Here is a 25,097-nt window from a genome sequence, read left to right as displayed (position 1 = left end):
GAGAGGGGGGGTGAGAGAGAGGGATTGGGGGCGTGAGAGAAAGGGGGGTGAGAGAGAGAGGGGGTGAGAATGAGAGGGGAGGGTGAGAGAGAGATGGAGGGAGCGAGACAGAGAGTGGGAGGGGGTGCGAGAGAGGGAGGGGGTGATAGAGAGTGTGGGACGGGGCGAGAGAGAGAGGGAGTGGGCGAGAGGGAGAGTGAGGGGACGAGAGGGAGGGAGGGGGCGAGGGAGAGGGAAGTGGACGAGAGAGTGGGGAAGGAGGGGGCAAGAGAAAGGGACGAGGCGAGAGAGAGGGTGTGAGGCGAGAGAGAGAGAGAGGGAGTGGGTTGAGAGAGAGAGGGAAGGATGCGAGAGAGAGGGAGGGAGGGTGCGAGAGAGAGAGGGAGGGGTGAGAGAGAGAGAGAGGGAGGTGTTGACAGAAAGACAAAGGGGGTGAGAGAGAGTGAATTAGGGGCGAGAGAGAGAGATGACGGGTGGGGGGGGGCGAGAGAGAGACAGAGAGAGAGGGGCGAGAGAGAGAGGGGGGAGAGAGAGAGAGGGAGGGTGCAAGAGAGAGAGGGGGTGGGCGCGAGAGAGAGGGAGTGAGGCGAGAGAGAGGGATGAGGCGAGAGAAAGAGGGAGGCGGCGAGAGAAAGAGGGAGGGGGCAAGAGAGAGAGGGAAGGGGAAAGAGAGAGGGAGGGGTGAGAGAGAGGGTGCGAGAGAGAGGGACGGGTGAGAGAGAGGTGGCAAGAGAGAGAGGGAGGGGGCGTGAGAGCGAGAGGAAGGGCTGAGAGAGAGAGGGAGGGGGCGAGAGAGAGAGAGGCAGGGGGCGAGAGAGAGAGGCAAGGGGGCGAGAGAGCGAGAGAGAGGGAGGGGGCGAGATAGAGAGGGAGGGGCGAGAGAGAGGGGGAGGGGATGAGAGAGAGAGGGAGGTGTTCAGAGAAAGAGAAAGTGGCAAGAGAAAGTGGGAGAGGGGCGAGAGAGAGATGGAGAGGGGCGAAAGAGAGAGGGAGAGGGGCGAGAGACAGAGAAGGGAGGGGTTGAGAGAGAGAGGGAGTGGGTAAGAGATAGAGGGGGATGGGGCAAGAAAGAGAGGGAGGGGGCGAGAGAGGGAGGGATAGGGGCGAGAGAGAGAGGGAGGGAAGCGAGAGAGAGAGGGAGGGGGCGAGAGAGAGGGGGAGGGGCGAGAGAGAAAGGTGGGTATGAGAGAGAGAGAGTGGGGGCGAGAATGAGAGGTGGGGTGAGAGAGAGAGGGAGGGGGTGAAAGAGAAGAGAGGGATGGGGCGAGAGGGAGAGTGAGGGGACGAGAGAGGGAGGGAGGGGGCGACAGAGAGAGGGAAGTGGGCGAGAGAGGGGGGAAGGAGGGGGCAAGAGAGAGAGGGAGGGGACGAGGGAGAGAGGGAGTGAGGCGAGAGAGAGAGGGAGGGGGTCGAGAGAGAGAGGGAGGGTGTGAGAGGGAGAGAGGGAGGGTGCGAGAGAGAGAGAGGGAGGGCGAGAGAGAGAGAGAGGGGGAGGGGTGAGAGAGAAAGGTGGGCGTGATAGAGAGAGTGGGGGCAAGAATCAGAGGGGGGGTGAGAGAGAGGCGGAGGGGGCGACAGAGAGAGGGAGGTGGCGAGAGAGAGATAGAGGGTGCGAGAGAGAGAGAGGGAGGGGTGAGAGAGAGAGAGGGAGGGGGCAAGAGAGGGGGGGCGAGAGAGAGGAGTGATGAGATGGGGTTTTGAGAGAGAGGGAGGGAGGGGTGAGAGAGAGAGTGGGCAAGAGAGAGAGGGAGGGGGCAAGTGAGAGAGGGAGGGGTCGAGAGAGAGGGAGGGGGCAAGTGAGAGAAGGACGGTTCCAGAGGGAGAGAGACAGGCCGAGAGACAGAGAAGGGAGGGGTTGAGAGAGAGAGGCAGTGGGTGAGAGAGAGAGGGCAGGGGGCGAGAGGGAGGGCAGGGGGGTGAGAGAGAGGGTGGGGGGCGAGAGAGAGGGCAGGGGGTGAGAGAGAGGGCAGGGGGCGAGAGAGAGGGAGGGGGTGCGAGAGAGAGTGGGAGGGGATGCGAGAGAGAGAGGGAGGGGATGCGAGGGGGGTCGAGTGAGAGAGGGAGGGTAGAGAGAGAGAGGGAGGGATGACAGAGAGAGGGAGGGTGTGCGAGAGAGAGAGGGGGACAAGAGAGAGGGAGGGGGTGGGAGAGAGAGGGAGGCATTGAGAGAGAGGGAGTGAGGGGGCGAGAGAGAGAGGAATGGGGTGAGAGAGAGAGAGGAATGGGGTGAGAGAGGGAGGGAGTGGGGTGACAGTGAGAGGGAGGGGGTGAGAGTGAGAGAGAGGGAGCGAGAGAGAGAGGGAGTGGGGCGAGAGCGAGAGGGATGGGGCGAGAGGGAGAGTGAGGGGATGAGAGAGAGGGAGTGGGCGAGAGAGAGAGGGCGGCGAGAGAGAGAGGCAGGGGGCGAGAGAGGGGCACGAGAGAGACAGGGGGCGAGAGAGAGGGGGAGGGAGCATGAGAGAGGGGGGCGGAGGGGCGAGAGAGGAAGGGAGGGGCCTGAGAAATTGGGATGTGGCGAGAGAGAGGGAGGGGAGCGAGAGGGGGGCGAGTGAGAGGGTGGGCGAGAGAGAGGGGAGGTGGTGAGAGAGAGGGGGAGGGGGCGAGAGAGAGAGTGACGGGGCAAGAGAGAGAGGGAGGGGGCGAGAGAAAGAGAGAGGGAGGTGGCGAGAGAGAGAGAGAGGGTGCGAGAGAGAGAGAGGGAGGGGTGAGAGAGAGAGAGGGAGGGGGCAAGAGAGGGGGGGCGAGAGAGAGGAGTGATGAGATGGGGGTTTGAGAGAGAGGGAGGGAGGGGTGGGAGAGAGAGTTTGCAAGAGAGAGAGAGGGAGGGGGCAAGTGAGAGAGGGAGGGGTCGAGAGAGAGGGAGGGGGCGAGAGAGAGAGGGACGGTTCCAGAGGGAGAGAGACAGGCCGAGAGACAGCGAAGGGAGGGGTTGAGAGAGAGAGGCAGTGGGTGAGAGAGAGAGGGCAGGGGTCGAGAGGGAGGGCAGGGGGGTGAGAGAGAGGGCGGGGGGCGAGAGAGAGGGCAGGGGGTGAGAGAGAGGGCAGGGGGCGAAAGAGAGGGAGGGGGTGCGAGAGAGAGTGGGAGGGGATGCGAGAGAGAGAGGGGGGACAAGAGAGAGGGAGGGGGTGGGAGAGAGAGGGAGGCATTGAGAGAGAGGGAGTGAGGGGGCGAGAGAGAGAGAGGAATGGGGTGAGAGAGGGAGGGAGTGGGGTGACAGTGAGAGGGAGGGGGTGAGAGTGAGAGAGAGGGAGCGAGAGAGAGAGGGATTGGGGCGAGAGCGAGAGGGACGGGGCGAGAGGGAGAGTGAGGGGATGAGAGAGAGGGAGGGGGCGAGAGAGAGAGGGGGGCGAGAGAGAGAGGCAGGGGGCGAGAGAGGGGCACGAGAGAGACAGGGGGCGAGAGAGAGGGGGAGGGAGCATGAGAGAGGGGGGCGGAGGGGCGAGAGAGGAAGGGAGGGGACTGAGAAATTGGGATGTGGCGAGAGGGAGGGAGGGGAGCGAGAGGGGGGCGAGAGAGAGGGTGGGCGAGAGAGAGGGGAGGTGGTGAGAGAGAGGGGGAGGGGGCGAGAGAGAGAGTGACGGGGCAAGAGAGAGAGGGAGGGGGCGAGAGAAAGAGAGAGGGAGGTGGCGAGAGAGAGGAAGGGAGGGGGCGAGACAGAGGGGGGGAGAGAGATTGGGAGGGGGGACGAGAGAAAGAGGGGAGGGGGCCGAGAGTGAGAGTGGAGGGGGGCAAGAGAGAGAGAGAGGAATGTGGTGAGAGAGAGAGGGTGTGGGCGAGAGAGAAAAGGAGGGGCAAGAGAGAGAGGGATGGGGTGAGAGAGGGAGGGGGGCGAGAGAGAGAGGGAGGGGGTGAGAGACAGAGCGGGAGGGGGGCAAGAGAGAGAGGAGTGGGGTGAGAGGGAGAGAGGGAGAGGGCGAGAGTGAGAGAGAGGTGGGTGAGAGAGGGGGGCGACAGAGGGGGGGCGAGAGAGAGACGGGGGGCAAGAGAGAGGGGGGAGAGAGAGAGGGAGGTGGCGAGAGAGAGGGAGGGAGGTGGGAGAGAGAGAGAGGGAGGGGGGCGAGAGAGAGAGAGGGAGGGGCGAGTGAGAGACAGAGGGGCGAGAGAGAGAGAGAAAGTGAGGGGGCGAGAGAGAGAGGAGGTGGCGAGAGAGAGGGAGGGAGGCGGGCGAGAGGGAGAGGGAGGTGTTGCGAGAGAGCGAGAGGGAGTGGGATGAGAGAGAGAGGGGGAGCGAGAGAGATAGGGAGGGTGGGCGAGAGAGAGGGAGGGTCCGAGAGAGAGAGAGGGAGAGGGGCGAGGGAGAGAGAGGGTGACAGTGATGGGATGAGAGAGGAGAGAAAGGGGGTGTGAGGGGGGAAGGAGAGCGAGAGAGAGAAGGAGTGAGAGAGAGAGAGATGAGGAGAGCGAGAGGGCAAGAGAAAGAGGGGTCAAGTGAGAGACAGAGGGATGAGAGACAGAGGGGTGTGAGAGAGGGAGGGAGGGAGGGAACGGTGGCCCGGGAGGGGCCGGGGGGGAGTGAGAGGGGGTGAATGGAGGGGAAGGGTGGCCCGGGGGTGCGAGAGGGGGGATGAGGGAGGTTGCGGGGGGTGCGAGGTGGGGGTGGTTAAGAGGGGTTTGCTGGGGGCGCGTGAGAGGGTGGGGGAGAGGGATGGGAGGGGAGGAGTGAGGGGAGAGGGGGGAGAGAGGGAAGGAGAGTGCTGGCTACGTCATTTCACCATCTGTGAAATACTTTAAGTCCGGCGAAGGCCCTCATACTGATGATTTTCTGTTCAGGACTCCAGTCACTAACTTGCTGCCAGGTTCTGATAGTAACCAAAGACACAACAGGAGTTGCACTTGCAGAGAATAAGGGAGCCATGGTTGCATCAACATCAGAGCATGAGGAGGCTATTTAGTTCCGTGAGCCTATTCCACCATTCACCCAAATCATGGTAATCTTCATCATCATGACAAATCTCTGTCTTTGTCTCATAATCCTTCAGCATTTTCATTCAAAATCTACCAATCTCAGATTTAAAATTTGCAAATGATTTCAAATCAATCGCTGTTTGTGGAACTTTATCAAACTTTATCCATTTCTGTGTATAAAAGTGTTCCCCGATATCACACCTCAATGTTCTGACTCTAACAGTTTATCTGTTTAATCTTTCTTCTTAAATTAAGCCTTGGAATCCAAGTATCACATCAGTAAATCTACACTGCACTTCCAGTCAGAGTGATACTCTCCTTAAGCCATGGTGCCCAGCCCTCACAGCTTGGTCTAACTAGGTTCAGATTTGCTGAAGCATGACTTCTAATCCTTTGGTATCTCGTCTTCTGTCGAGATCAAAATCAACATTCTACCGGTCCCTTGGTCACTTTTCTGAACCTGTTGGTGACATTTTCATGAACTATACAGCTGGATCAATCCCACCAAGTTTCTTTGGAGTCCACTCTCTCTCTATTTTCACAATCAAGAAATATCCTATTTTGATCCAACCTCTCACTTGCCGACACAAACTCATCTGTCGTTTTGTTTTCATTTACTGAATCTATCAAGATTGCTTTCTAATGCTATGCTTCCATTTACCTACACTTGGAATCGCAGTAATCTGCAGAGTGGTCCCAAATTTTGAATGTGCCTTTCCTTTCATTATAAATAGTGAATAATTAGGGCTCCAACATTGATCCGTGCAGGATATCACTAAACATATCCTTCCAACGAGAATATCTCTTATTATCTGCACAAATGTGTCTTGTTCAAATCAAGTTCCTCTGAAAGGTCATCTTTTGCATCTTATTACCTTTAATGGAGAGTAGAAAGGTGTAAATTTAGGGACATTCTTCACAGTCAAATTTGCCTTGTGTTTATCTGATTGGGGGAGCAATGAATCCCATTAAATATTAATCTTTATCTTCATGACATGGTAACTCAATCACAAAGATTAATAATGTTAAATATGTATTCTCCTTCACGATTGATAAACTCTGGGCACATTGTTACCGAGTGGTACTCGCTTTCTTTTTCAAAAACACAGGCCCCGCCCAACTGTTGGCTTACACCCGTTACACAATGTGGTCCTCGTCCTCTCCATCTGAATCTCATGGCAAAGTACCTCGAACATGGAGAGGAGCAACTATTCCAAGCACTGAGATCCCAGTAATTGGTACCACCACTCACCCTAATCCATAGGAGAAGCCGATTGGTCCCGCACTATGTCCTCATCTGAATCATCCTGCTGGCTGCGTTTCTTCCCCTGATTAAAGCGGTGATGGCTCTCTGATGGCAGAAGGGAATGGACGGTTTTCTCTTCAATCTCATCTTTCGTCATTGACTTGTCGAACTCATGGGAGTACTCAGTGGCAACAGAAGCAGAGTCTGGAGAGACAATAAATGATTGACATTGTTCTTTGTTATTTTCCATTGCTCAGTGAAAGGTTTAGAACTTGAACTTGAAGTTAGGGGCTGAGCTAGAATCTTTGAATTAATTATCTGCTCAAAGAGCAGAGTTGGGTTACAATTATTGATTCAACACAACTTTGATATTGAATCACACATTGTTTAAGTTTCCTTATGCACAACCACAGATCCAAGGGAAACACAAGAAAGTTGGATTGAATAGCTTAAGCACATGACTGAATAAAGGAATCTTGAAATAAATCAGTGCAGGACATGTGCCTATTTGACCCACATATCCTTTGCGTAGGGAAGGAGTGCTAACGTAGCAAAAGATTTGATTGATTCAAATCATCTAACTGAAGAGACACATTTCCCCGCTTCAGTCATGAGATCAGTGGAAGGACAAAACATCATTTCTGGTTAAAGAATTCACCTTTCTCACCTGGTACTGAAGGCACACTGTCTCTGCGGATCGAGACGTAGACCACTGTTTGAACCACCTCCTCAATAGAGCTATTTCCCTTTTGTGTGGCCAGAGGTTCTGCTTTTCTCCAAGAATGGTAAGGGTGAGCTGCCTTGTTTACTGCTGCCGCTGCTGCTCCTATAGAAATGACACAGAACAACACAGATGTATAGTTTCAGGACACAAAAACAGGTTCTCAGTATTTATGATTTACACAGGCCTCCTTCTCAACGTAAACACATCAACATAGTTTTCTTCGATTTCTTGTCTTCCAAGCTCCTCCTTGAATTCATCTGTTATTTGCTTCAATTATTCCTGATGAAGTAAGTTCTACATTCAAACCCCTTTTTGGTAAAGACGTTGTCGCCCTCTGCAAATTCCCCATTAGATTTAATAGTGATTACAATTATATCCCCAGATCCAGTGGATTCTGTCATTCGCAAGCAGAAACATCTTTTCCATGTCTACTCGATCAAACGTTACTGGACCATGTCACTCTTTTTCAATGAGACAAGACTGCCCAATCTTACTTGATGAATTCAAACTCAGTTTGGATATAATTCCAGTAACTATTCTTTATCTTCCCAGATTAGAACTGTTTGCAGTGCTCCAAGGGTGATCTGTCCATGGTCCTACACATATCTAACACATTTCCATTCTGTCGCCCCAGAAATAAACCCATGGCCTACTTCTCGATCTAATCTCACAAACCGGTGCCATTTGCTGCCAGTGACTCATTCCTATCTCCAGATCCCTCTGCCCTATTTAAGGACATATTTTCAAAGAGAAAGTGGTCTCTTTAGTCTTTTGACCACAGTGTACGACCTCATACATGGGTGGAGTTTAATCTTCCACAGCTTTGACTGCAATATTCCCTTAACCAAATCTTCCCAACAGTAAATCTTCCTCAAAACAAAACTTCAATATATTAATATACTTAATCTCATCAACTATTTCTTATTTGAAAAGCGCTAACTGTCCAGCTCAGTTTTGAACCAACATCCTCTGCCACAATTATTAAAATGTCACAAGCTGAACTCCAACCACTATTTGCATTCATATTCATTGCAGCCCAAGAATGAGAGGTGGTATCATTGAGGGTCTATAAAATGGTCAAGGGATTGACCAAGTAGATGCAGAGAAGATGATTCAATCTACAATGAGTTGTCGTAAGTTTACAATAAAAGGAAAGTTGGAGGAAATACTTCTCTCAGAGGATTGTGAATATTGGGAATTCACTACCTCCGAACAATGTGGATTCTGGGACATGAAGTAAATTTATATAAGAGACACACAGGTTTTTAATTAATAATGGGTTGAAGAGTTAAGGAGAGCTGGCAGGAAATTGGTGTTCAGGCCAAGATGAGATTCACCATGTCTGTATCAAATGGCAGAGCAGGTACAAGGGGCTGGATTAATAATCCTGCTCCTAATTCTGATGCTCTTATGTTTTTATTTCAAAAGGAGGAAGTAAGAGGAATGGACTAATACAAGGTGTTTAATGGGCCTGGTATTGGAAAGACTATGGTGAGAGGCTGTTTGATTTGGTGAAGTGTGGCACAATATCTCTACAGTAGTGTCAGCAGACCAGCTGGGCCCAGCACAGAGAAAAGACCGTGATGTTTTCTTTGCAGCATCTTTCCCCACCTATACGTTTCTAGCCTCTACCTTATTCCCCCCTCCCTAGCTTTCAGCCTGAAGCTCCTTCACCAAAAACCTTGCAGCCTCTTTCTCCAAACCCACCATCACCGAATCCCCCACCATCAACATTCTGGGGGTTTACTATTGACTAGAAATTGAAGTGGACTTTCCCTATAACTACGGGAAGGAAAACACCCTCCAAACTCTGAAGCCTGTCCACCATCTACAAGAATCAACTCAGGAGTGCAATAGGATATTCACTACTTGGCTAGGTTTGGGTGCAGCTCCAAGAACACTCAAGAAGCTTGACAGTGTCAGGAAAAAGCAGACTGCTTGATTGGCACCACATTCACTCCCTCCTCCACTGATGCCCAGAGCAGCACTATGTACTATCTCCAAGATACATTACATCAATTCATAACACTTCAATAGCATCTTCCAAACCTATGACCAATACCAAATAAAAGGAAAAGGGAAGCAGTTTCATGGGAACATCACCTCCTGCAGGTTCCCTTCCAAGCCACTACCATCTGGAGTTGAAAATCCTTCGGCAGTCCTGAAGTGTCATTGAGCCAAAATTCTGGAATTCCCTCCCAACAGCACTACCAATAGGTCTATAAACCACACCGTCTGCAGTGATTCAAAAAGGGAGCTCACAACCACCTTCTCAAGGGCATTAGAATGAGGGAATAAATGTTCGCAGAGCCAGTGACACCCATATTCCATAAATTCATTAATTCCTTCATGCCTCTTCCTTCCTTCCACAACACCCCCACCCATAGACAGCTGCGCTGCACAAACACAAAGCCTTGAGCAGCATGTGGTAACCCACAAGGAGGCCCAAGCTACATTCAAGCCGTGCTCGGACAGGGGTGGTCCTGAACGAACAATCATCCCCAGTGATTCACACACCGTAGTCAACAGTGAAACTATCAGTTGTCAACGTTTTCACAAAGAGATTGGTTGGGACACGGGATGAACGGCCAGTGGAAGTGGTAGATGCAAGTACAGTTACACCATTTAAAAGACATTTGGAGAGGCACATGAATAGGAAAGGTTGAGGAATATGAGCCAAATGCTGACAAACTGCACTGGCATAGTTTGGGAAATTTGGTTGACATGGATGAGTTGGACCGAAGGGTTCATTTCCATGTTGGTGACTATGATTCTATTCTTTTCAGCCACAGTGGCATTTTGCAATTGTCCTAAACTATGGTGTAATTGAACAAGTTAATGGAGGCTTTTGACATCAGGGCCACAGTACTCTGTAGGTAAGGTGTTGAGTAGTAGCTGCAATTTAGTGGACATTTAATAAACAACATAATGAAGAAGTATAGAAGGAAATTACTACAGATGGTGGAACCTGTACTGAAAACAGCAAATGCTGGAGCTGACAGCAGGTCAGAAAGCATCCATGGAGACCAAGCAAGCTAACGATGTGTCTCCATGACTCGATCAGAGATCTGATGTAGAATCATCTGGACTCAAAATGTTAGCTTGGTCTCTCCATCAATTTTTTTTGAAAAGAAGTTCATGGGATGAGGGTGTCATTGGCTCAGCAGCATTTATTGTTCATCCCTAATTGCCCAAGGGGCAGTAAAAAGTCAAGCTCATTGCTGTGTGTCTGGAGTCACATGTAGGACAAACTAGGTAAGGATGGTAGCTTCTTACTTCAAGCATGTTAGTGAACCAGATGGGTTTTCCGTAACCCAACAAAGGATTCATGGTCATGAGATTCTTAATTCCAGATATTCACGGAATTCAAATTCCACCATTTCCCGTGACACAATTCGAACCTGGTTCTCTAGAATGCAACCTGGATCTTTGGATAAACAGTCTAGCAGTAATACCATTCAGCCATCAGCTCCCTCCTGTGATCTTCAGTATTTGTTGTTTTCAGTTCTCAAGAAATATGTTATGCATTAATTTTGAACTCTGTAAAAGCATCCACAGTGAACACAAAAAGCCCATCTCCGGTTATGATGTTTGAGTCTGGATGACTCAGTCAGATTGGCTAATGAAGCAGAGTTACGCATTTTAATATCTGGCAGTTTCTCCGCAGTTTCGGCTGGCGTTGGGCTGGTCTCATTAAATCTGCGATGAAACAAACAAAGAGATAACAGTCGATACTCCCCACCAAATCTCTAAATTCAATTGCACCGCAACCAAAGTAATTTATTTTATTTCAAAAATGTTTCAGTGAAAGACATTTCAGCAAGCTCACCACCACCTGTCTCAGTTTAATGGGAAATGGGATCAATTCTGTAGCGCCTACTGTCCCAGTGGAAAAGGCCACTGGTTTAAGCCCTTGAACCGGCTATCAGCTGATCTGAGTTTTCAATCTTATTCTTTGACAGATTGCAACATGTTTTGCACAAGGGGGCATGCAGACAGGGCAAACTTCACTTATATTCAACACAAGAAAAGGCAATTCCATTTAAATGAGGCAGATTAATTGAGATCAGGCCTCAGGTGAGGATACAAATAGTCAAGTTTGGAACTTCCAGAGACCATCAAGGTTGTCCATTCAATTACTGAAGTTTGTCTCAGTATTGCTTTCCCAATCAACCTATTTCAATGCATTGTGACACCTCTGGAGCAGGTGGGACAGTTCCAGGCCTTCTGGCTCAAAGTTGGAGACACAAGAGCACTGTGTTTTAGGCTGAGTAAATGGTGGGTTAATTTGCCCAATTATCTTACTAATCTGGAAGATACTGTTACCATCCTAATGCTGGGAAATAAGCAAGGTATTAAATGGGAGCAAAGATGTTACAACAGTCTCTCTGACAAGGGACAAGATATCTTCCATCTGTTGTTTTGTTCATCCTTCGATAGTTTGAAATTTTTAAACTTTCTTGTCTACCATCATCTTTGCAGTTTTGTACATCTTTTCTTTCAATTTGATGTCACTCATAATTCCCTCAGCTATGCACCGCTGTTCATCGTGCATTTCTTTTACAAGTTAATATATATTGTTGAGAATAATAAAATAACTGAATATATTCTTCTGCTTTGACATTCTAACTAGAGTCCCATTCCAGTTTAGCGAACTACTACCTTATCCCCTTGTCACTGCCTTTAAGTTTAGATACTAGTTGAAGAGTCAAATTCCTCACCCTAAAGCTCGATTCTATCATGCTGCATTGCATTTACCAAAACAGTCTTTTACATTGAGCTCATTAATCAATCATATTATCAGGTCTAAAATAGCTGTTCCCTGATTGGTTCCAGAGCATCTGTTCTGTAAAATTGCACAGAGCAGTCTACCTCAAACTGCTTCAGAAGGTAGCATAAGCAGAGTGCACAATACTATTTTAACTAACAGAGAACCCTCTGAATTCCAGGATTCTGTTAGATCCCCAAAATTACTCATAGCAAGGAATCCCTACGTTGTGGAAACACGCCCTTCAGCCCAACAAATCCACACCAACCCTGCAAAGAGTATCCCAACCAAACCTATTCCTCAATGTTTACCCCTGATTAATGCGCTGAAACTGTGCATCGCTGGACACTATGGCAATTTAGCATAACCAATTCACCTAACCTGCAGTTCTTTGAATTGTGGGTTTGCAGCCCTGGTTCGCAGTTGCTTCGTGAAGTCTGAATGTTGTTGCCTCTATTAGTCCAACAGCACTGTCACTGACACAGGAGCTGTTCCCCCAGATCGGTTTGTGGCAGTCAGAGATCCTGCTACAACCTGCGCACATGCCAACCCAGTCATCTCTATCAGAAAGAATTAGTACAGCACAGATAAGAAGACAACTTGGATCACATTGTGCTTTTGAAATCAGAGGCCCCTATTCAACCCATCACAACAGTGCCACCTTTTTAAAATAGCTATTTGGCTAGATCCCTGCTCTCACAGTAAAGCAAATAATTTCTTTTTGCAAGTATTCAAATTAATTTTGGAAATTAACAGTGAATCAGCTGCCACCTCCTTTGCAGATGATCTCAGCTCTTCTTTGAAACAGCAAAACCCAATGAGAACATGAAGGCAACCAGTGTTTAAAAAAATCACATTCTCAGTCACTGTAATATGATGAGTTTTGTTTAACATAATTCTAAGCAAAAGTTAATTTGAAGCAAAAAGGAGAACTCGGAGAGAAAGGTGAACTGCCCATGGGTAATAAAGACAGTCAAGAGTAGTACCCACAAGGAAAAGAATGACATAGCCGCGGATGACTAAAAAGGGAGAAAACTGATCATGTAATTAAATTGACAAGAAACAAAAATGAATGGCAAGAGTTGTACAGGTATATAAAAATTGAGTATCTAACGTCAGCATCGAACCCTTGGAGGTTCTGACTGTGGAATTGATAATGGGTACAAGGAAACAGCAGATAATTTAAACCGATATTTTACATTGATCTTCATGAAGGAGGATACCGTTATCATCCTAAAGGTAGCAAATAAGCAAGTTAATCATGAGTAGAAAATTGTTAAAACAGTCTTTGTCACAAGGGACAAAGTATTGACCAACTAATAGGACTAATGGCAGACAGGACCTAATGGCCTGGATCAAACACTTTTAGGGCAACTGACTGCAAAGATATTCAAGGCATCGATTGGAACATTCCAGAATCAGGGGATACAGGAAAAATCCAGTGGATTGATGTACCTGTTCATGAAGGGAAGGGAGACAGAAATCAGGAAACTATAGACTAGTTAGTTTAATATCTGATTTTGTAATACGGCAGAGTCGAATATTAAAGTAATAAGTAGCAGGACATTTAGAAAAGCTCATCAGTTAACATGGTAGACTGGGTTTTGTGAAAGAGACACTATGACAAATTTACGATAGTTCATTGAGGAGATAACAAGCAGGGCTGATAAAGGGCAATCCAATGATGTTCTGTATTTGGATTTTAAAAATGCAAATGATAAGGTGCTACAGAAAAGTTAATTGCATAATACAGGAGCTCACTGTGTCAGGGGTAAGGTATTTGCATGGAGTGAGGATTGGTTAACCATACTGGCTGTTGCCGAGACCTCACTTGGAGTACTGTATACAATGTTAGCTCCCATATTTAATAAGGGATAAACCAGTATTGGAGACCATTCAAAAAAAGATTCAACTAGCTGCTTTGAGAACGAAAAGGTTCTATCAAGAATAGCTAAACAGGTTAGGTCATTATTCAATAGAATCTCGACAGCCAGATTACTTACAGTGTGTAAACAGGCCCTTTGGCCCAACAGGTCCACACCGATCCGCCGAAGCACAACCCACCCAGACCCATTCCCCTGCATTTACCCCTTCACCTAACACTACAGGCAATTTAGCATTGCCAATTCACCTAACTTGCATTTTTTTTGGATTGTGGGAGGATACCAGAGCACCCGGAGGAAACCCACGCAGACAACATGCAAACTCCACACAGAGAGTCACCTGAGGCAGGAATTAAACCCAGGTCTCTGGCGCTGTGAGACATCAGTGCTAACCACTGTGACACCCACTTAATATAAGGGTCATCTTATGGAAACAAGATTCTGAGGACCTTGACAGGGTAGATGTTGACTAGATCTTCTAGCACCAATGAAGTCTCAAACCAAACATTACATAAGGGAACATTCATTTTGTAAAAAATGTAAAGAATTTTTTTATCTCAGTGAATGGCTAGAATTTTCTAGCCCAAACAATTGTGAAAGTTAAATGTGGTAGGGGAATGGATCTGGTTGGGTTACTCTTCAGAGGGTCAGTGTGGCTTGTTGGGCCGAAGGGCATGTTTCCACTCAGTAGGGAATTTATGATTCTATCTCAAATTATTCTAAAAGAGGGCAAATAGATTTTTGAAATATTGAGCAGTTGAGGGCTATGCGGATCAAGCATAAAAGAGGTGTTGAGGTCTGGGTTGGCCCAGCCATGATCTGATAGAATGGGGGAACAAGCTGGAGGAGATGAATGCCCTACTCCTGTTCTGATTCCTTGAGGCTCCATTTCATGCTTTTTTTATCTCCAAAGAAGAGTGTGATACAATGTGCTGAAGATCTCAGATATTGTGAAAATGGTGTGTTTATGTACTGGTTCAGATGGCATTGGTTCATCAATCACAGCTATACAGTCATGAGTAGGAAGGCAATTCCCTCCATGAATAAAGGAAATCTACTGCAGAGCTCACACAAAGGGATCCTTCCCCTCAGTGAACTCTCCCATCACATTACCCAATATATCAGCAAAAGCAGCACGCACTACGCATGCTCTAGCCAACAAAGGGACCCCCGGGTGATTGATGTCAGCTCCGGACCAATGAAAGGACGGTGGGCGGAACTGGAGATCCTCCAACCAATCAAAGTGAACTAGGGGCAGAACTAGACTAAACCACGTGATCACCCTCGCACGCGGAGGAGAGTCGCTGTAATGGATGCTCAGGAAGTTATGGAGCGAAAGGATACGGTAAGGAAATAAATAAACAGGGAAACGGGAGAAAAACTGTGTTGTTATGAGCGGAGAGTTTTTACAAATAAGTTGTGCACGTCGGAAAACACAAATTTGAACGTCCCAGTCCCGTGTTTGGAGTAAACGAGGAATTGCCTCAGCGCGGCTGCAGGCCTGAGTGAGCGCCGCCATCTTTATTCGGGGCAACGATTCACTGGACACGTGCGCGGCCGCCATCTTTGTAGGGGGCAAGGTGCAGCCAGGCGCATGTGCAGCCTTTCTCTGGTACAGAGTCATTGGGCAGGATTTGCACAGAGCACATTCAAATGAATGTTTATTTCTGGATTTGTTTTGTCATTCATTTAAATGACTTGCTGTTGTAACTGAGTTTGCAGGTCATTCAAAATTGGAGGTATTGTGCATAGTGAAGAAGTTTACCTCCGGTTACATTGAGATATCGATCAGATACGGATTAATTTAGATTAATGTGAGGTGCTGCATTTTGGAAAAGCAAGTCAGGGCAGGACTTATACACTAGGGGAAAGTGAAGACTGCAGATGCTGGAGATCAGAGCTGAAAATGTGTTGCTGGAAAATCACAGCAGGTCAAGCTGCATCAAGGGCTCATGTCCGAAACGTCGATTCTCCTGACCTTTGATACTGCCTGACCTGCTGTGCTTTTTCAGCCCAGGACTTATACACTGAATGGCAAGGCCCTGGAGACGCTTGCGGAACAAAGAGACCTTGGACTGCAGATTCATAGACCTTGCGAGTCAAGTTGCAGGTGGATAGGATGATGAAGAAGGTGTTCAGTGTATTTTCCTTTATTGGTTAGAGCATTGAGTATAGGATGTGGGAGGTCATTTTGCTGTACAGGACATTCGTAGGCCACTTTTGGAATATTGTGTGCAATTCTGGCCTGCCTCCTATCAGAAGGGTGCTGTGAAACTTGAAAGGTTTCAAAAAAGACTTATAAGGATGTTGTGAGGTTTGGAGGATTTGAGCGACAGGATGAGGCATAAAAGGCTGGGGCTGTTTTCCCTGGAGTGCCATAGGCTGAGCAGTGATGTTATGGAGGTTTATACAATCATGAAGAGCATGAACAGAGTAAATGAACAAGATGTTTTCCCTCGAGCAGTGGTGTCCAAAAGTAGAGGACATTGCTTTAGGTTGAACGGGGCAAAAATTCAAAGGGGCCTAAAGGACAACTCTTTCATGCAGTGGGTGGAATGAGCTGCCAGAGGAAGTGGTGGAGGCTAGTCCAATTAAAACTTGTTGAAGGCATCTAACTAGACACATGATACGATTAGGAAGTGTTTACAGGGATATGGGCCAAGTGCTGGCAAATGGGAATAGATTAGGTTCGGATACCTGGTTGGCAAGGATGAGTTCAACCGAAGGGTCTGTGTCGGTGCTATACGTCTCTATGACTGTGGGATCATAATAGCTTATACAGCTGTGCTTCATCTCTGGGATCCCTTATGAGCACTTTGTCAATATCTAGCTTGCTCAGTATCGAACAATGGTGTATTTTTGGTCGGTTTAGTATTTTATGATTACTTTTACAGACATTTTTGTAAATTAATTTTTCACTGCTGCCCAGCCCCTGACCATGTGCCGCTTATTAATTTTTTTTCTGGAAAATATTTGACAGTCAAGAATTCTTTTTTCCAATAAGCAAGTGTATTTTCCTTCCATTTCTGACTATCAAATTCTGCACCATTTTCATTCCCTGTAATCTGTTTTGCACTCCCTGAAACATCAACTGTGTTTCTCCTTCCACAGAAACCAGTGATTAATGCCAAAGCCCTGTTGCCTGTGGAGAGGGTGATGTTTGACTTTCTTGTACAGATGCAGTTTGTGTGGTGGAGGTACTCCCACAATGTGGTTGGTTAAGAGACATTACAGAGTATTCATTCAGCAACAGTGATGATTTGAAGGTAATGTCCAAATCAAGAACAGTTTGTAGTTTTATCATCGTGCTTATAATTTCACAAAAATATTATTGGGAACTTTAGACATAAGGCCAGAGAAGGATGATATTAGGTCAGGTGACCAAAAGCATTGCCAAATTAGCAAGTTTTGAGGAATGTCTTAAAGGAGGAAAGCAGAGCTGTGAGGTTTTGGCTGCGAATTTCAGAAAATATTGCTTTGCCAACTGTAAAAGCAGCCATACAGGTGAAGTAATGAATTAACAGATCATTGGGAGTCTCGAACAGAATGGGTTGTCGAGGTCTTCAATGATGTGTGATGCGGCGAGCTAGGGATGATCACAACCAGGAATTAAATCAAGGGTGAGAATTTTAAATTGATGGATGTGGGCCGGATGCTGGCAGGTGATACGAGATTGGGTTGGAATATCTGGTCAGCATGGATGGGTTGGATTGAAGGGTCTGTTTCCATGCTGTACATCTCTGTGGCTTTATGTTGTTGATTATGAATAGGAGCCTTTTGATGGATCAACAAGTTTTGGTAGGAGGGAGCACTTGGGCAGCAGAGATTTAGTTTTTCTGAAGATTACAGGGAGATTTACTGTGGGAAGCTGGCCAGGAGTGTGTTTGGATACTGAAGTCTGGAGATAACACAAGGTGGATGAGAGTATATGAGCTGAGACAAGGGTAGAATCGGCTAGAAATAGTGATCTTGGAGTGGGACTGGGCTGTCACCCTCACCTCACCTCTGGGATTCAGCTGGTTGTCAGGTTGTGAATCAGGGCGGTAACACAATCGGGAGCTGAGTGGCCCTGGTGGAGCCTAAAATGAGTGTCACTCAGCTTACTGTTGCTGAGCAGCTGCTGCTTGGTAGTCCTGTTGATGACATCTTCCATCACTTTACTGCTGATCGAGTGTGGACTGATAGAGGGAAATTGGCTGGGTTGGATTGCCCTGTGTTTTTGTGTTGAACATTCCTGGGCAATGTTCCACATTGTCGGTAGATGCCAGTGCTGGAGCGGTACTTGGCTTGGTGGGTGGCAAGTTGTGGAGCTCAAACCATCAGTATTATTGCCAGAATTTTGCAGGGCCCATAGCGTTTGCACTACTTAACCATTTCTTGATGTTATTCAAACTGAATCAAACTGGCTTAAAACTCACATCTGTGATGTTAGAAACCACTGGAGAAGGCTGAGATGGATCATCCCACTTTGCACTTCTGGCTGCAGATTGCTGCAAATGCTGTCATCTTATCTGTTGCAGGGTGTGAGGCTCCTCCATCAGTAAGGGTGGGGATATCTGTGATGCTTCCTGCAGTGAGTTGTTTAATTGTCCATCACCGTTCACAACTGGGTGTGGCTGAACTGCAGAGCTCCGATCTATTCCATTGGTTGTGGGATTGTTTAGCTCTGTTGCTGCTGATGCTGTTTGACATGAAATAGCTTCAGGAAATGGTTTAAGTAGAACCCAAAGAGATTAAACAAATATATCACAGACAAAAGATGAACTGGACCAGGGAATAGGACCCCTTAAAGATTAACGAGGCTGTCTATGGAACCACCGGGGTGTGGGGAAGATATGCAAATATTTCACGTCCTTTTTACTGGAGAAAGATATGGAAGCTCGAGAGTTTGGAGAAATAAACAGAGAGAACATGAAAGTATCCATGTTATAGTGGAGGTGTTACTGGATGTCTTGAATCGCATCAAGGTGGATAAAGCCCTGGGACCTGATCAGATGTATCCCAGAACTTTCTGGAAATCTAGGGAAGTGATTGTTGGGCCTCTTCTGAGGTATTTGTATCATTGATAGCGACAGATGAGGTGCCATTATTTTAAAAGGTGGTAAGGAGAGGCCATGGAACAAGAGAACAGTGAGCCTGAAGTCAGTGGCAGGCAAGTTGTTGGAAGGGATTCTGAGGGACAGGATATCCATCTATTTGGAAAAGTAAGGAATAATCATTGACTATTGTCAATGTGGCTTGGTACGTGCACAATCGTGTCTCACTAACTTGACTGAATGTTTTGAAGTGACAAAGAAAATTGATTAAACCAGGCTGTGAACTTTGTTTATATGGACATTCGACAAGGTTCCACAAAGCAGACTGGTTAGCAGGGTTACATAACATGGAATGAAGGGAGAACAAGCCATCTGGGTACAAAACTGGCTTGATGGTAAGCGACAGAGGGTGATGATGGAGGTTTGTTTTGTGGACTGGAGGATTGTGAGCAGCAGTGTGCTACAAGGATCGATTATTGGGTCCTTAAATAAATGACTTGAATGTGAATATATGAGGTATTATTAGTAGCTTTACACAAGACATCAAAACTTGGAGTTGTTATGGACAGCGAAGAGGGTTAGTTCAGAATACAACAGGATATTGATCAGAATGGCAGTGGAGCAAGGAATGACAGATAGAGTTCAATTTAGATAACTGTTAGCTGTTGGATTTTGGAAAGGCAAATCGGGGCAGGACTTATACACTTACTGGTAAGGTCCTGGGGAGTGTTGCTGAACAAAGAGACCTTGGAGTGCAGGTTCATAGTTCCTTGAAAGTAGAGTCACAGGTAGGTAAGGGAGTGAATGCAGCGTTTGTTATGCTCTCCGTCATGTTGTTGCTGTACAGGACATTGATTAAGGCTCTTCTGGAATTCTGTTTTCAGTTCCAATCTCCCTGTTCCAGGAATGATATTGTGAAACTTGAAACATTTCAGAAAATGTTTGCAAGGACTTTGCCAGAGTTGGACAGTTTGAGGGCAGTGCATGTTTGGAGTGAGCTGCCAAGGGAAGGGGTGGACGCTAGTACAATTACAACATTTAAAAGACATTGATGAAGCCATTTCTCGTATTCTGTTTTCAGTTTGATTTTCCCTGTTCTGGGAAGGATGTTGTGAAACGTGAAAAGGTTCGGGCAAGAGTTACAAAAATGTTGCCAGGATTGAAGGATTTGGGCTACAGGGAGAGGCTGAATAGGCTGGGGTTAATTTCCCTGGAGATTCAAAGATTGAGAGGTGACTTCATGGAGATTTATAAAATCACCAGGGGCATGGATAAGGTGTGCAGCCGGGGTTCTTTTTCTTGAGCTTAGGTGGGTCCAAAACTAGAGCACATGGTTGAGAGGGCAAAGATTTAAAAGGAATCTAAGGGGCAATGTTTTCAAGCTGAGTGTGGTGTGTGTATGGAATGAGCTGCCAGGTAAAGTAGTGGAGGCTGATAAAATCACAACATTTAAAAGGCATCCGATTGGGTAGGTGAACAGGAAGGGTTTTGATGGATACAGACCAAGAGCTGGCAAATGGGACTCCAGTAGTTTAGGATTCCTCGTTGGCATGGATGAATTGGACCGAAGTCCTGTTTCTGTGCTGGACATGTCTATGACGTTAATAAACTAAGATCCGTTCCTCTTTTGTGGAGAGCAAGCTGAAGCACAGATAGGTGTCCTTGGAGGTGAGAAGGTGAAGCAGTGATTTTGACCTGGTGCAGATTTGGTTCCAAGGTCTTGAATTTGCAGAGAGAGAGACGAATTATTAACACTGTCACAACGTTTAGTAGCTACTTTCAAGTAATTGGCAAATAATATAAAGTGAAAATGTGAACATTATTGTACTCAGTAAGTTCTGAGCCTCTGGAACAGTCTGAACGACACAGATTTAGCAGGTATTCTGAAACAGACTTGAAATTTTAATTTTTCAGGAAAGATTTGGGGGGCTGTGGGCAAATAGGAGGGGAATTGGGACAGATTTGCAGCATCTCCAGAGGGAGTGAGTACAGCCCCGATGGGCTGAATAGCCCCCAGGCCCTGTGCTCTGTGATACTGCCCCATTCACTGTGAATGATGAAGCTCATCCCAGGGCAGAGAGAGGGATTAGCCCTCCACTCTCATCAAAATGGGGCCCGGCTGATTGACAGCAGCTCCAGACTAATGGGAGGAGAATCTGTGTGGTCCTGCAGCCAATGGGAGTGAATGAGGGGTGTGGCCAGCAAGATGACACAGGTCCATGAGCTGTGCAGGTGCAGTGTCACTGTTTGGGGTTGGGAGAGACAGCAGAGACTGGGACAGAGGCTGTGGGACCTGAATTACAAACTCCCGGGAAATTAAAACCAAAAGAACTGCGGAAGATGTAAATCAGAAACAACAACCAGGAGGTTCTGGAAAAGCTCAGCAGGTCTGGCAGCATCTGTGAAGAGAAATCAGATAAAGTTTCAGACCCAGTGTCCCTTCCTCAGAACTGATACTGAGAGAAAAAATGTTGGTTTATATGAGCAGGTAGGGTTTAGGGGAGGATGTAAGGAGTAAAGGATAGGTGGGAATAGAGTGAGAAGAAGGGTTGGATAAAGGAGTGATAACGATCTGGCTGGGGAGGGCGACTTGCTGTTAGTGGAGACTGTTAGTGGCTAACCATAGGTAGTGTGTAATGACAGGCTGTGAGAACAAGGACTGGTGTGTGGGGTAGGGGGGCTAGGACATGGGGTTGCTAAACTACGGTTAGCCACTAACTGTCTCCGTCGTAAGCTGTTCTCCACAGACATCACTCCATGATTGGAGCTGCAGAGGACAAAGTTGCAGATTGGCGGCACGGTGGCACAGTGGTTAACACTGCTGCCTCACAGTGCCAGAGACCCGCGTTCTATTCCCACCTCCGGCAACTGTCTGTGTGGAGTTTGCACATTCTCCCAGTGTCTGCGTGGGTTTCCTCTGGCTGCTCCGCTTTCCTCCCACAGTCCAAAAATGTACAGGTTAGGTGAAATGGCCACGCTAAATTGCCCGTAGTGTTAGATGTAGGGGAATGGGTCTGGGTGGGTTGCTCTTTAGATGGTTTGTCTGATCTAAAAACCTCTTCAATATCCTTCCCAACCCCCTCAGTACTCCTCAAAGATGTATCTTAAAGTTGTTCTCTTTAATCAATGTTTCCAGCATTCGTGAAGCACTTCAGGAGACTTGTCAGTGTGAAAGGCTCCATACAATGCAGTTCGTTGTTGTTAATGTCTGACATTAGGAGAAACAGGAATGAACACTCTCTCTTGTACCTGATGAACAGCAGCAAAAGCAGGAAGCACTGAGCATGCTCCAGCCACAAAGGGCCTCTGGTGATTGATCTCAGTGCAGGACCAATAAGAGGATGGGGACAGGGCTGGAAGACAAGGTAATGCCGGTTGGTCTGAGTGAATGAGGGGCGTGGCTACACTCAACCATGTGATAAGCTTCTGGATTAGTGGTGCTGAAAGAGCACAGCAGTTCCGGCAGCATCCAAGGAGCAGCGAAATCGACGTTTCGGGCAAAAGCCCTTCATCAGGAATGAAGTGATACCACGTGATAACCTTCACTGGCAGCACTGTGATGTTGTGACCAAGGCATTGGAAATGTGTGAAGGTGCAGTACATGGTTAAGGAAAGACATATTGACCAGGAAGAGAAGGAAATTTTAATGGAACGGGCTGAGACGTTTTACAGAACTTAGTGCACATGGGAAAACACAAATTTGAAAATCCCAGGCCCGTGTTTGTGGCAAACGGGAAAATGCTTCAAATGGTGAAAGGTGTGAGTGATCGCCGCCATCTTTATTGGGGGCAGTGATCCACGGGACACGTGTGTGTGGCTGCCAACTTTGAGAGGGGCAAGCTGTAGGGGGACGCATGCGCAGCCTTCCTTGGCAGGGAGTGATAGGGCAGGATTTACACAGTGTCAGAGTCAGGATGTTTTCAATGTCAAAGAGTGTGATGCTAGAAAAGCACAGCAGGTCAGGCAGCAGCCGATTGGTGGGAAGGAAGTTGGAAACGTAGGACAGGTCAAAAGGGCAGTGCCGAGTTGGAAGGCTGGATCTGGGATAAGGTGGGTGGAGTGGAAATGAGGAAACTGGTAAAATCCACATTGATCCCATGTGATTGGAGGATCTGAACACAGAAGATGAGGCGTTCTTCGTCCAGGCATCAGATGCCTGGGATTTGGCGGTGGAGATGGCCCAGGACCTGCATATCTTTGGTGCAGCGGGAAGGGGAGTTAATGTCTTTGGGCACAGGCTGTTTGACTTGTTTAGTGTTTTCCTGTTACTTTCACAGACCTTTTGTTAGTTAATTTTCCTCTGCTGCCCAACCCCTGACAATGTGCTCCTCTCTAAACGGACTAAATTTTCCACAGTATCTTTGACAGTGAATAATTCTTTTTTTTTCAACAAAAGAGTGCATTTTCCTTCCATTTCTGACCATCATATTCTGCAACATTCTCATTTCCTGTAATGCATTTAGCCCTCCCTGAAATATCAACAATGCTTCTCTCTCCACAGACACCAGTGATTAATGCCAAAGCCCCATTGCCTGTGGAGAGGATGATGTTTGACTTCCTTGTACAGCTGCAGTTCGTGTGGTGAAGGTGCTCCCACAATGTTCTTGGGTAAGAGATGTTATAGGTTATTCATTCAGCGACAGTGAAGAGTTGACAATGTGTGTGCAAACCAACAGCAGTTTGTATTTTTATCATTTTTATAATTTCACAGACATTGAGAATTTCTGACATAAGGCCACAGATGGGGATATTAGGTATGTTATCAAAAGTATTGCCAAATAAGCAGGTTTTCAGGAATACCTTAAAGAATAAAAGCAGGTCTGAGAGGGTCAGGAAGTGAATTCCAGACCGTGTTGCCTTGACAACTGTCGAAACAGCCAGACCGGTGAAGCAATGAATAAATGCATCTTTGGGAGTCTGAAAGAAAATGAGTTGTCGAGGTCTCACAGGTTGTGTGGTGCAGGGAGACAGGGATGTTCACAGCCAGGAATTACATCAAGTGAGAGAATTTTAAATTGTTGCTTGTAAATAGAAGCCTTTTGATGAATCAACAAGTTTTGGTACAAGTGAGCACTTGGGCAGTAGGGTTTTCGATACTCTTGAGATTATATGTAATTTGAATGTGGGAGGCTGGCCAGGAGTGTGTTTGGAGAACGAAGTCTGGAGATAACACAAGGATGCACGAGTATTTCAGTAAATGAGCTGAGACTAGGGTGGAGTTGGGTGATGTCACTGATGTAGGAATAGCAGTTTTGAGTCGGGCCCCTCCTCATCACTCCCCCTCACCCATTCACAAATATTGTTCGTTGTTCTGTCTGTCTTTTCTGGTTATGTCCTTCTCTCCAATTCTGCTAAGAACTAATGTTTGACGTCAAGGTCCTGCTCCATCTCCACTCTCCCTTTCCTTTCTGGATTCCTCATATGTGGTGTCCATCCAGGATCTATCTTTGTGCCCTCCTGTATCTCACCTACATACTGCCAGGAGGTGACATCGTATTGGTTTCCCATGTAGACTGACAATGCCCAGCTCTCTCTCCCTATCATCCCTCTCCATTGCTCCACTGTTACTCATTCATCAAACTGCTTACCACTCGATTGGCTGCAATTTCCTCCAATGAAACACTGCAATGGTTAAACCCATTGCCTTCAGTTGCTATTACAAATTCCTTTCCCTTATTGCTGAGCCCATCCCTCTTACTGGGAAATGCCTGAGGCAGGACTTCACAATATTGCTCTCATATTCTGACCCCAAGGTGACCTTCTGATCAGACATCTACACAATCGCAAACACCAGGAACTCCAATCTCTAAAATGTTATTTTTCTCCACCTCACCCCAGCTCCATTGCTACTGAAACCCCTTACCCATGTCTGTGTTGCATTAAAGTTGACAAATCTAAAACAGAACCCTTGATTCTGCAACTGCCCCAGAGTCTGGTTCCAGGTTCCCTCATGATGGGACACATCCTCTCAGTATTTACCCTTTTATACCCCTTAATAAGCCAATGTGTTTCAATAAGATCCCCTCTCATTCTCCCCCAAATCCAGTGAGTCGAGTCCCAACTTCTTCAGCCTTTTCTTAAAAGGGAGTCCCTGCAAACCAGGGATCATCCCAGTCAATCTTCTCTAAATGCCTCCGATGAAGTGATGTCTTTCCTTATATAAAGGGTCCAAAATGTCTCTCATTACTCCATATGTAGTCTCACTCGCACTTTATAAAGTTGCTCTCAGGTATATACTCCAAACTCTTATACTGCAAATCCCTTCAAACAAGGAACAACGTTTCATCTCCCTTCCTGATGACCTGTTGTAACTGTGTGCTGGCTTTCTGTGTTTCCTGCACAATTACCTCCTGGTCTCTTTTGTGTTGCAGGTTTCTACATTTCTACCATTTAAATAGTCCTCTGTTCTTTTATTAACTCCTCCAAAATGAACAACTTCACATTATCCCAAGTTATGCGCCATTTGCCAACTTGGTGTCCACTTCTCCAACGAATCCCTCTCTGTAAACAGTTTATAATCCTTTTGGAAGTATAC

At 47.0% G+C, this 25,097-nt stretch overlaps 1 long non-coding RNA gene across 2 annotated transcripts in view; it reads left to right on the top strand.

The window, feature by feature from the left end:
* The first annotated feature begins 14,791 nt into the window (after positions 1–14,791).
* The window catches only part of LOC140472772 (uncharacterized), a 49,579-nt gene continuing 39,273 nt past the window's right edge, over positions 14,792–25,097 (top strand). For both annotated transcript variants that reach the window (XR_011957850.1, XR_011957849.1), the window contains exons 1-2: positions 14,792–14,871; positions 23,064–23,170. This is a non-coding gene — a long non-coding RNA (uncharacterized lncRNA). The remainder of the gene's footprint in view (positions 14,872–23,063; positions 23,171–25,097) is intronic.

The sequence above is a fragment of the Chiloscyllium punctatum genome, unplaced genomic scaffold (assembly GCF_047496795.1).
Source record: "Chiloscyllium punctatum isolate Juve2018m unplaced genomic scaffold, sChiPun1.3 scaffold_440, whole genome shotgun sequence".
In the NCBI taxonomy this organism is placed as follows: domain Eukaryota; kingdom Metazoa; phylum Chordata; class Chondrichthyes; order Orectolobiformes; family Hemiscylliidae; genus Chiloscyllium; species Chiloscyllium punctatum.
Note: the sequence above shows the minus strand (reverse complement) of the source record. Positions and strands in the feature narration are given on the sequence as shown.